The sequence below is a fragment of the Rutidosis leptorrhynchoides genome, chromosome 1 (assembly GCF_046630445.1).
Source record: "Rutidosis leptorrhynchoides isolate AG116_Rl617_1_P2 chromosome 1, CSIRO_AGI_Rlap_v1, whole genome shotgun sequence".
Classification (NCBI taxonomy): Eukaryota; Viridiplantae; Streptophyta; class Magnoliopsida; order Asterales; family Asteraceae; genus Rutidosis; species Rutidosis leptorrhynchoides.
The window spans coordinates 198,198,379-198,208,751 of record NC_092333.1 but is presented as its reverse complement, the minus strand read 5'-3'; positions in this window follow the sequence as shown (position 1 = coordinate 198,208,751).

Below are 10,373 nucleotides of genomic sequence, written 5' to 3'. Positions count from 1 at the left end.
GCGCACTATTCAAACCCTGGAGGACATGTTACGTGCTTGTGTTATTGATTTCGGGAAAGCTTGGGAGAGACATTTGCCTTTAGCCGAATTCTCATACAACAAACGCTATCACGCAAGCATTAAGGCCGCACCTTTTGAAGCATTGTATAGCCGTAAATGTCGTTCTCCTATCTGTTGGGCCGAAGTAGGTGAAAAGCAACTCACCGGTCCCGAACTCGTCCCTGAAACAACCGAGAAGATTGTCCAAATTCAAGAGAGGCTCAAGACGGCCCGTGATCATCAAAAGAGCTATGCCGATCTTAAACGTGGAGATCGCGAATTTCAAATCGGTGACCACGTTATGTTGAAAGTCGCACCTTGGAAAGGTGTAATCCGTTTCAAAAAGCATGGGAAGTTGAATCCGCGATATATTGGTCCTTTTGAAGTCTTGGATCATGTTCGACCCGTTGCTTACCGTTTAGATCTTCCGACTCAATTGAGAGCAGTTGACCCCACTTTCCACGTGTTGAATCTGAAGAAGTGTCTTACTGAACCAGAACTCGTCATACCTCTCGAGGAGCATACGATTGACGACAAACTCCATTTTGTGGAAGAACCTGTCGAAATTATGGACCGTGAGGTCAAGACCTGTCGAAATTATGGACCATCCGAGTACGATGGAATGCAAAACGAGGATCTGAGTTTACTTGGGAGCGAGAGGATCACATAAAGCAGAAGTATCCTCACCTCTTCACAACTCTACCATCTACCTCAGCTTAAAATTTCGGGACGAAATTTTCATTAACAGGTGGGTAATGTAACGACCCGACTTTTTCGACTTGCTTTTGTGCTTTTTGCTTTCACGAAACTGCGTATTTGTGCGTACTGAGCTATACTATACTCTGGGATCTTACTATATGTGGATTACTTTCGTTTATATGTTTAAACGTTCCTTTAAGTACGTAGGTTACTTAACTTGATCCCCGGAAGCCTTTATGACCGTTGGTGTCACTTGACGTTTCGAACGAACTGCGTACTGTGTACACGTTTAACTTGTGACGACCCGGAAATTTCCGACCAAATTTAAACTTGATCTTTATATGATTTCGACACGATAAGCAAAGTCTTTAATGTTGAGTCTCAAAAATTTTGGAAACTATGTTCATATATTCAAATTACCCTTCGACTGTTCTCGGCGATTCACGAACAACAAATTGTAAATAGATACATATATATCTAAAAATATAAATATATATATTAATTCGAAATATAATTTGAAATATATTATATTAGAATTAACTCGGTAAAATAAAACAATATATAATAATTATCATTTAAAACATATCTATATATATAAATAAGGTATATTGAATATATAAATATAGTTTCAGATTTATTTAGTAAATAAAAGAAGCACTCGTTTATCATTCGATGGATATTTAAATAATGGTATATTCTATCGTATACACGCATAAAGGCATAATATTCGCATGAAAATAGCATCAGGAACACTGAGAACAATGGTTTTGTGAAACTGTCCATCAAGCATTCTCTGCTGTACAGGCTGCTTCCGTCATGCATAAGCCCTGAAGGCCGCCTAGCGCTTAAGCCCTGGATGGAGAGCGCCACATTCAGCGTAAACTTCGGATCACGAATAACAGAACGTATCATCATCTGACACGTGTCCCCGAACAATCCGGTGGATCTGTCACTATAAATAGACCCCTTAGGTCGTCATTTTATACATTCAGACATCCTGACAATTTGTGAGCAGAGACTTCACCTTTCTCTCTCACAAAGTAATTTCTCTCACCAGAAGTCATCCAGCTAACAGCTAAACGCTAAACGGACAACGGATTGATTAAGCCACCCCACAGATTTCCAGATCTGTGTGCTGGGTCTGCAGGGATTATTTCCCAAGGGTAAAAATCAATTGGAAACACTCCCCTATCTTTAGCTAGATCACTTCTAGTGTTGTGCTAACACACTAAGCCTTACCTCATAAGGAAATAGGTGTTAACAATGGCGCCATCCATTATTAAGACGAATCATCTCACCAACTGTAGCGACCCCGACAAATCGTCAAGTGACGGCGTCAGCTACGTGGGTCCCATTACCTGATTATAAGTCTTTAAGATAACGTTTGACCAAAATATGTCGCCTTCATTTCAAAATAAATATTGTTTCAAAGTTTACAAGAATTGTTCAACCAAAAGTTAAGTTACAACGTTATAAGTACGATTGAAATCTTGGCGACACAGTTTAAAGTAAGGTCAAAAGACGCTCCATGAAAAGCATGTATACTCGACATCGGATGCAAGTATCAAATAGTAAGCGGAAGCATGTTTCACATATCGTGCAAGACCTGAGAAAAACATAGAAATCTGTCAACGAAAACGTTGGTGAAATCATAGGTTTAGTAAGTAAATACAAGTGAACCACAAGATTTGCATCAATGAAATAATAGTAATACATTCCAAAAGTTTGTTTCACGAGCACCCAATTATCAAAGCTTAACATTCCTTCCATTGTATACCCCATCACTTAGTGCTAGAACAAACACTGATTCTCGAAAATATATTTCATCCGTAGACGGTAGCGAACCGTCAAAGATGAGGGTTGTCAACCCATATGGCCATATAACATAAGTTCTCGCTTACACCCGGCAAGTGTAACTAATGATAATCGAATTGAGGATTTTTGTTCTAAACTCGTATGTAGAATGTTTGTTTTCCCGTTCTTGTGTTCACTTAGTTCAAAAGAATCGTTTATGTTTTCTCATCCCAATATAAGTTCAAAAAGAGTAAAAGTGGGACTATGATCTCACCTTGAGTGCAAGAGTTAATAAAGTACTTCAACAAGTAGACGCGTGCAAAGACAAAGCTAGTCTTGACCTAAACATATAGGTTGTATCAATAACGGTAAACACAAACGGTCAAAGATGTTCAATTAGTCCTATGGCTCAATACGACTCGATTATGTAGCATGTGAAGCAAATTGTCAAGTTTCATGCAAGATACAAGTATAGAATCATGTTAGAAAGATTGCATAATTAATTGGTTAAGTTTGACAAAAAGTCAAACTTGGTCGGGTCAAAGTCAACAAAAGTCAACACGTTCGGGTCGGGTCCCGGACAAATTTTCTATGCTAGTTATTCATATACAAGTATATTAAAACAAGTTTCATGTGAATCGGAGGTCCGTAGGTCATCAAACATTTCACGTGAAATGGGACGAGGAGGTCAGAATCTGACCAGGCACATCCGCGCGCCGCGCGGGGATGGGGCGCGCCGCGCCACCATCTGTGCAGGTCTGTTTCTGTTTTTCCCAAGTATGCACGAGCCAAAATCAATTCTAACACAACAATTGACCCGCAAACACTTATAATGCCTATCATATATCGTTGGAAAGGTATTTTGACGAGGAATACAACTAAGCACATTTCATCAATCAAACTTCCACTTACAACAACCAAAAACCGTAATTAAACGTTCATAATCAAAGTTCAAGTTCCAAAAACGCATTTTATGATTCGGGCAACCAATTTACATGTATGTTATGCCGTTTCGAAGGTAATCAAACACACATTGCAACAAAACACTTAACAACAATATCTCATAGCATTTGACGCATCAAAAGTTCATGTAAAGCTCATCAAACCCTAATCCAAGTTTACAAAATCATTAATCATGTTCTTGGAGTTTCCTTAATCAACCTATACATCAAAACGAAGCTAATGATACTAGTAACACTTTTAAAACATGCACTTTAACAATCTAACAACATTTGATCATCCAAAATCAAGGATTTAGCAAGTAATTTTCATATTGAACTAGTTACACCAAAAATAACGAATCGAGCATACAAATTACATACACGACATCACAATGAGCCATAGACACTAATTAACAACATTTCAAGTCAAAAACACGAATTTAGAGAAATCTAGAGTTTTAGAAATGTTACCCAAACGAGATGAAGTTGGTATCAAATTGTAGAGGATGAAGAGAGGATTCCAAATATGTAATTTGTTTTGTTGTAAGCCTCCTAGATCGGATTTAGATGATGAATGATTGAATTGGGTGTTTGTGTGTGTGTTCTTGCTAGAGAGAAAGAGAGAGAGATGGAGGTGATTGAATGGTGGTGATTGGGGTGGACTAGTTAACCTAGTCAACTAGTTTGCCCCGTGTCAATTTTAGTCCCTCGAGTTTAGAAGCGGGTGCGGGATTTAACCGATCGAATATTTTTAAAACGCAAGTTAACGAGAGGTGTTATAATTAAATGACGGAATTATTATGAACGTTAGTCAACGGAAACTACGAATTTAAATAACGAAAGGTATTATTTTAAAAAAAAAGACGGGCGTTAAAATAATTTAACGGAAAAATGCGGGATGTTACATTATCCACACCTCAAAAGAAATTTCGTCCCGAAATTTAGTTGGAAGTAATAATCAGTATCTCTTACTCGGGACCTAGTGTAGTAACTCTACGAATGATTGAAGGTACTTTCTTAGACATTCCACGAATCCGGATAGTCGGGGTGTTACGTTGTATTAGGGCTTGGTTTTACGATCCACAAGTTCAGCCGGTTTTTCCTATGAGGAGGAGTTTGTCATCAATAGTTGGTGCATCTAGAAGGATTGCACGTTCCTGTTCCGCAGGACACGTTTCTAAGTTTGTTACACGAAATGTAGGGTAAACGGAAACTTAATTGAGTCGGAAGTTCTAAACGATAGGAAGCGGTTCCAATACGCCCCAAGGTTTCAAAAGGTTCAATATTGCGGCTATAGCCTTTCTCGATTTCCTAAAATGGATTTTACCTTCCCAAGGTGCGGTTTCTCAATATTACGCGGTTACACACTGGGATTTGTGAGGTTTTCATCTAAGTTTGGTATAACTCTTTTGGGCGACTACGGGTCGTCTCGAGCCCTTCTCGGACTTGAACGATCTAAATTGTTGTTTCTTGATGGAGTTCAGATTTCGGTGGTTGATGCTTTGGTTAAATGAACAGGGGTATGACATTAGCGGTCATATAGGGTTTCGAAAAGTGCGTGTGAACACACGAGTGGTATCTACTGTTGTAAGAGTGATCTACTAAAGGTGACAATACGAGTTTGTGACATGTCTTTCCAAGACGTAAATCGTTCGTTTGCTCGGTTCGTCGGTTTGTGGGTGGTACGCGGTACTCATGTCTAAACGGGTCTCCAAGGTTTCTTGTAAAACTAGAAGTGAAACGAGTATTTTGATCCGAGGTAATTGGCATTGGCAATGGTACACCATATTAGAAAAAGAATTCCTTAAGATATGTTTGAACAAGTTAGTTAGGGCTCAAAAATGTTCGTTAGGACTATTCACCCTCGTGGCGAATACTAATGTAATATGAAGAGTTTCTCTATCCATTGAGAAATGTTACAAAAGTTTCCTTAAACGGAAATGCGAGCGATGAGGATAGGAGTGAAATGAGGACTTTGAATAGGATGAGCTTACATCTCGAGGTTGCCATAACGTGCCTCTAGTTGTCAAAAGTTGAAGTCTGAAAGAGAAACGAGATAGTACACGTAGTTGTATAGTTCGGGGTTGCATAATAGTTGGCCGATTATCAGAAACACGAGGGCGTTAAATCAAAGAAGAGTGAAGTATCGTTGGATTGTGTGTTATCTTAAATTCCAGTAATATCAGACGGTGACGGTGAAATAACAGAGGTATGTAGTGTGGTACGTGATGACGAGAAGTTTGATCGGATCCACAATTTAGTATTCGAATTCTTCGTGTAAAATAACGAATTTTAGTTATGTTGATTTTTTTTTTTTTTTTTTTTTTTTTTTTTTTTTTTTTTTTGAGACGAGAGAGTATGCCTTTCGGCGTTCAAGTAGAAATATTTCCATGTTTGAGTTCCATCTAGTGCTATACGAATTTAGCTAGGAAGGTTGGTGTGAAGAATCACGTTCAAGGCTCAGACATGAAGAGGTTTAAAGTTTTCCTTAGTGAGTTAACGAGTTTAAAAGTCGTGTAACACGAGAAAAGTCAGAAATGAATCTTCGGTAAAAATAGACGAGATCTAAGATTTTACCAATACAAGTCTGAGTTGGGAGAGTTTCCTGATTACATGTGGCTTGATTTCGAGATTGATTGTAATGCCTTGACCTTTAACATCATGGTCTAGAAAATTGGACTTCGTTCAACAGAAATTCTCACTCGGAGAATTTGGTATAAAGTTGCTCTTTTCTCAAAAGTTCGAGCTTAAGATGGTGATGTTGTTCGTTTTCCTTCTTTACTTGAATAAGTTAAGATGTCATCTATAAATACAGGTTAGTCTATATGAATTTGCATACGCGGTTCAAGAGGGTTATGGATACGGGCGAGCCCTAAATAAATCAAACGGTACTAAGAGAGATTTACAACTAACGTAGCGAGTTCGGAAAGTGGCTTAGGAGACATCGTCTCCCTTAACCCCCAATTGGTGATAACCGGAACGGAGGTCGATTTGGAATATACGGGATTCGTGCAAATAATCATGAGGTCATGGATGCGAGGGAGAGGGTATCGGTTTACAACCGAAAATTTCTTAGTTCACAATAATCTATACATAAATGTAGGGCAACAATTTCTCCTTAATGAATAGGTTTTGAGTTCCTTAGTTCTATTGGTGTCGAGTTAAATTTCTTAACGTATGTCCTCCGATAATATTTATAGGCACACAATATTTTTCCGTTGGTCGCTTAAATTGCCTAAGTAGTGTCTAGGGAAAAAAAGTAGAGTGCAAAGAGCACGAGTCAAAGACTTGGTTATAAAACGTCTAACGGTAATGAAATCGAATAAGTATGAAGTATACGGTTTGTTGTGAAGAAACGTACCCGTTACTAGTCCATCGTCGTTCCGGGCATCCTAGGTGTCGATGTTGAAGGTTCAACGGCGTGCGTTGGGGTTGATTTTCTTATTTGGGCACACATTCCTAAAATGACCCAGTTGGCCACATTCGAAGCAAGCACCCGTTCTGTGTGCGTTGGGCATCTTTCGAGCGACGGGTCCTTGGCGCCGGTGGTGAAACCTGCCACATCCTTCAAAGTGATGCTTGTGGCATTCGTTACAAAAAGGTAGTTTTCCGGTATAGCCTTTCTTGTCGTTGGAGGCGAAAGGCTTCTTGGCGGGGTTGTTGTTATTGTTGTGGTTGCTTGATTGAGAGGCTTCCCATGTTCTTTTGTTGTTACTCGGGTGGTTCTCGACCATTGGTGCCGGTGCTTCCATTTCATTCACGTTTCTAAGGCTTGGCGGGCCATTGTTAAAGCCTCTTGTAGGTTAGTGGGTTGAGATGTCATTACCTTGTGTTGAATGCTCTTAGGGAGGCCATCCATGTAAAGTTCGACTCTTAGGGATTCAGGAGTCATGAGATTTGGACACATCGAGACTAGTTCGGTAAACCGTTGATTATAAGCTTTGAGGTCATTTCCGACTGTTTTTAAATTCCTTAGACCCTGTTCGAGCCTTCGAGTCTCGTTGCGCGGAAAGTATTCGGTGATCATTCTTTCTCTTAATTCGGTCCAAGAGAGTGTGTGGGCTTCATCGCTCCCCACCAATTGTACATACGTGTTCCACCACGAGAGAGCAATGCCGGTGAAGGTGAGGGTGGAAAACTTGACCTTATCTTGGTCTCGACAACCGCTTGTGTTAAAAACGGTCTCCATTTGTTCAAACCATCGGGTGAGAGTAACCGGTCCTCCGGTTCCATCGAAAGTGGGAGGATTGTACTTCATGAAGTTCTTGTAGGAGCAACCCTCGATTGAATTACCGGATCCATGATTGTTGTTGTTAGAAAAGTGATCGGCCACGGCCGTACCCACGGCGGTGGTTATCATTCGTTGAAGAGCTTGTTCTAGAGTTTCGAGAGGAGTATTGTGTTGACCTTGGTGAGCCATTGTTCCTTCATGAGACAAGAATATCGTTGGTTAGTATTTTCAACAATACTAACCGGAGTATGGAAATAGGATAGAGAGGAATTTTTTTTTTTTTTTTTTGTTTTTTTTGTTTTTTTTTCCTTGACTCGCCTTAAATTCTTTACGTCATAATGTCGGAACGTCCATGTGAATCACCGTAATATAATCCCGAAAATTATATTACCCTGATTCTCATGTGCATTTAACATTACTTCATAAAGTCAAGGTGGCGCATCAACAAAATTTATCAACGTAAGATCAAGATCGAATACGAGTTAGATATGATAGAAGAGTTCGAGTATAAATGCACAATTAGTCAAATAATTCCTACTTCAGTCTATATGCCGGTTGTAGTCTAGATTCACCTATGTACCCTATGACTCGGGGTGGACACAAATGAACTCTAAATCCCTACAACCAAGGCTCTGATACCACTTGTAGCGACCCCGACAAATCGTCAAGTGACGGCGTCGGCTACGTGGGTCCCATTACCTGATTATAAGTCTTTAAGATAACGTTTGACCAAAATATGTCGCCTTCATTTCAAAATAAAGATTGTTTCAAAGTTTACAAGAATTGTTCAACCAAAAGTTAAGTTACAACGTTATAAGTACGATTGAAATCTAGGCGACACAGTTTAAAGTAAGGTCAAAAGACGCTCCATGAAAAGCATGTATACTCGACATCGGATGCAAGTATCAAATAGTAAGCGGAAGCATGTTTCACATATCGTGCAAGACCTGAGAAAAACATAGAAATCTGTCAACGAAAACGTTGGTGAAATCATAGGTTTAGTAAGTAAATACAAGTGAACCACAAGATTTGCATCAATGAAATAATAGTAATACATTCCAAAAGTTTGTTTCACGAGCACCCAATTATCAAAGCTTAACATTCCTTCCATTGTATACCCCATCACTTAGTGCTAGAACAAACACTGATTCTCGAAAATATATTTCATCCGTAGACGGTAGCGAACCGTCAAAGATGAGGGTTGTCAACCCATATGGCCATATAACATAAGTTCTCGCTTACACCCGGCAAGTGTAACTAATGATAATCGAATTGAGGATTTTTGTTCTAAACTCGTATGTAGAATGTTTGTTTTCCCGTTCTTGTGTTCACTTAGTTCAAAAGAATCGTTTATGTTTTCTCATCCCAATATAAGTTCAAAAAGAGTAAAAGTGGGACTATGATCTCACCTTGAGTGCAAGAGTTAATAAAGTACTTCAACAAGTAGACGCGTGCAAAGACAAAGCTAGTCTTGACCTAAACATATAGGTTGTATCAATAACGGTAAACACAAACGGTCAAAGATGTTCAATTAGTCCTATGGCTCAATACGACTCGATTATGTAGCATGTGAAGCAAATTGTCAAGTTTCATGCAAGATACAAGTATAGAATCATGTTAGAAAGATTGCATAATTAATTGGTTAAGTTTGACAAAAAGTCAAACTTGGTCGGGTCAAAGTCAACAAAAGTCAACACGTTCGGGTCGGGTCCCGGACAAATTTTCTATGCTAGTTATTCATATACAAGTATATTAAAACAAGTTTCATGTGAATCGGAGGTCCGTAGGTCATCAAACATTTCACGTGAAATGGGACGAGGAGGTCAGAATCTGACCAGGCACATCCGCGCGCCGCGCGGGGATGGGGCGCGCCGCGCCACCATCTGTGCAGGTCTGTTTCTGTTTTTCCCAAGTATGCACGAGCCAAAATCAATTCTAACACAACAATTGACCCGCAAACACTTATAATGCCTATCATATATCGTTGGAAAGGTATTTTGACGAGGAATACAACTAAGCACATTTCATCAATCAAACTTCCACTTACAACAACCAAAAACCGTAATTAAACGTTCATAATCAAAGTTCAAGTTCCAAAAACGCATTTTATGATTCGGGCAACCAATTTACATGTATGTTATGCCGTTTCGAAGGTAATCAAACACACATTGCAACAAAACACTTAACAACAATATCTCATAGCATTTGACGCATCAAAAGTTCATGTAAAGCTCATGAAACCCTAATCCAAGTTTACAAAATCATTAATCATGTTCTTGGAGTTTCCTTAATCAACCTATACATCAAAACGAAGCTAATGATACTAGTAACACTTTTAAAACATGCACTTTAACAATCTAACAACATTTGATCATCCAAAATCAAGGATTTAGCAAGTAATTTTCATATTGAACTAGTTACACCAAAAACAACGAATCGAGCATACAAATTACATACACGACATCACAATGAGCCATAGACACTAATTAACAACATTTCAAGTCAAAAACACGAATTTAGAGAAATCTATAGTTTTAGAAATGTTACCCAAACGAGATGAAGTTGGTATCAAATTGTAGAGGATGAAGAGAGGATTCCAAATATGTAATTTGTTTTGTTGTAAGCCTCCTAGATCGGATTTAGATGATGAATGATTGAATTGGGTGTTT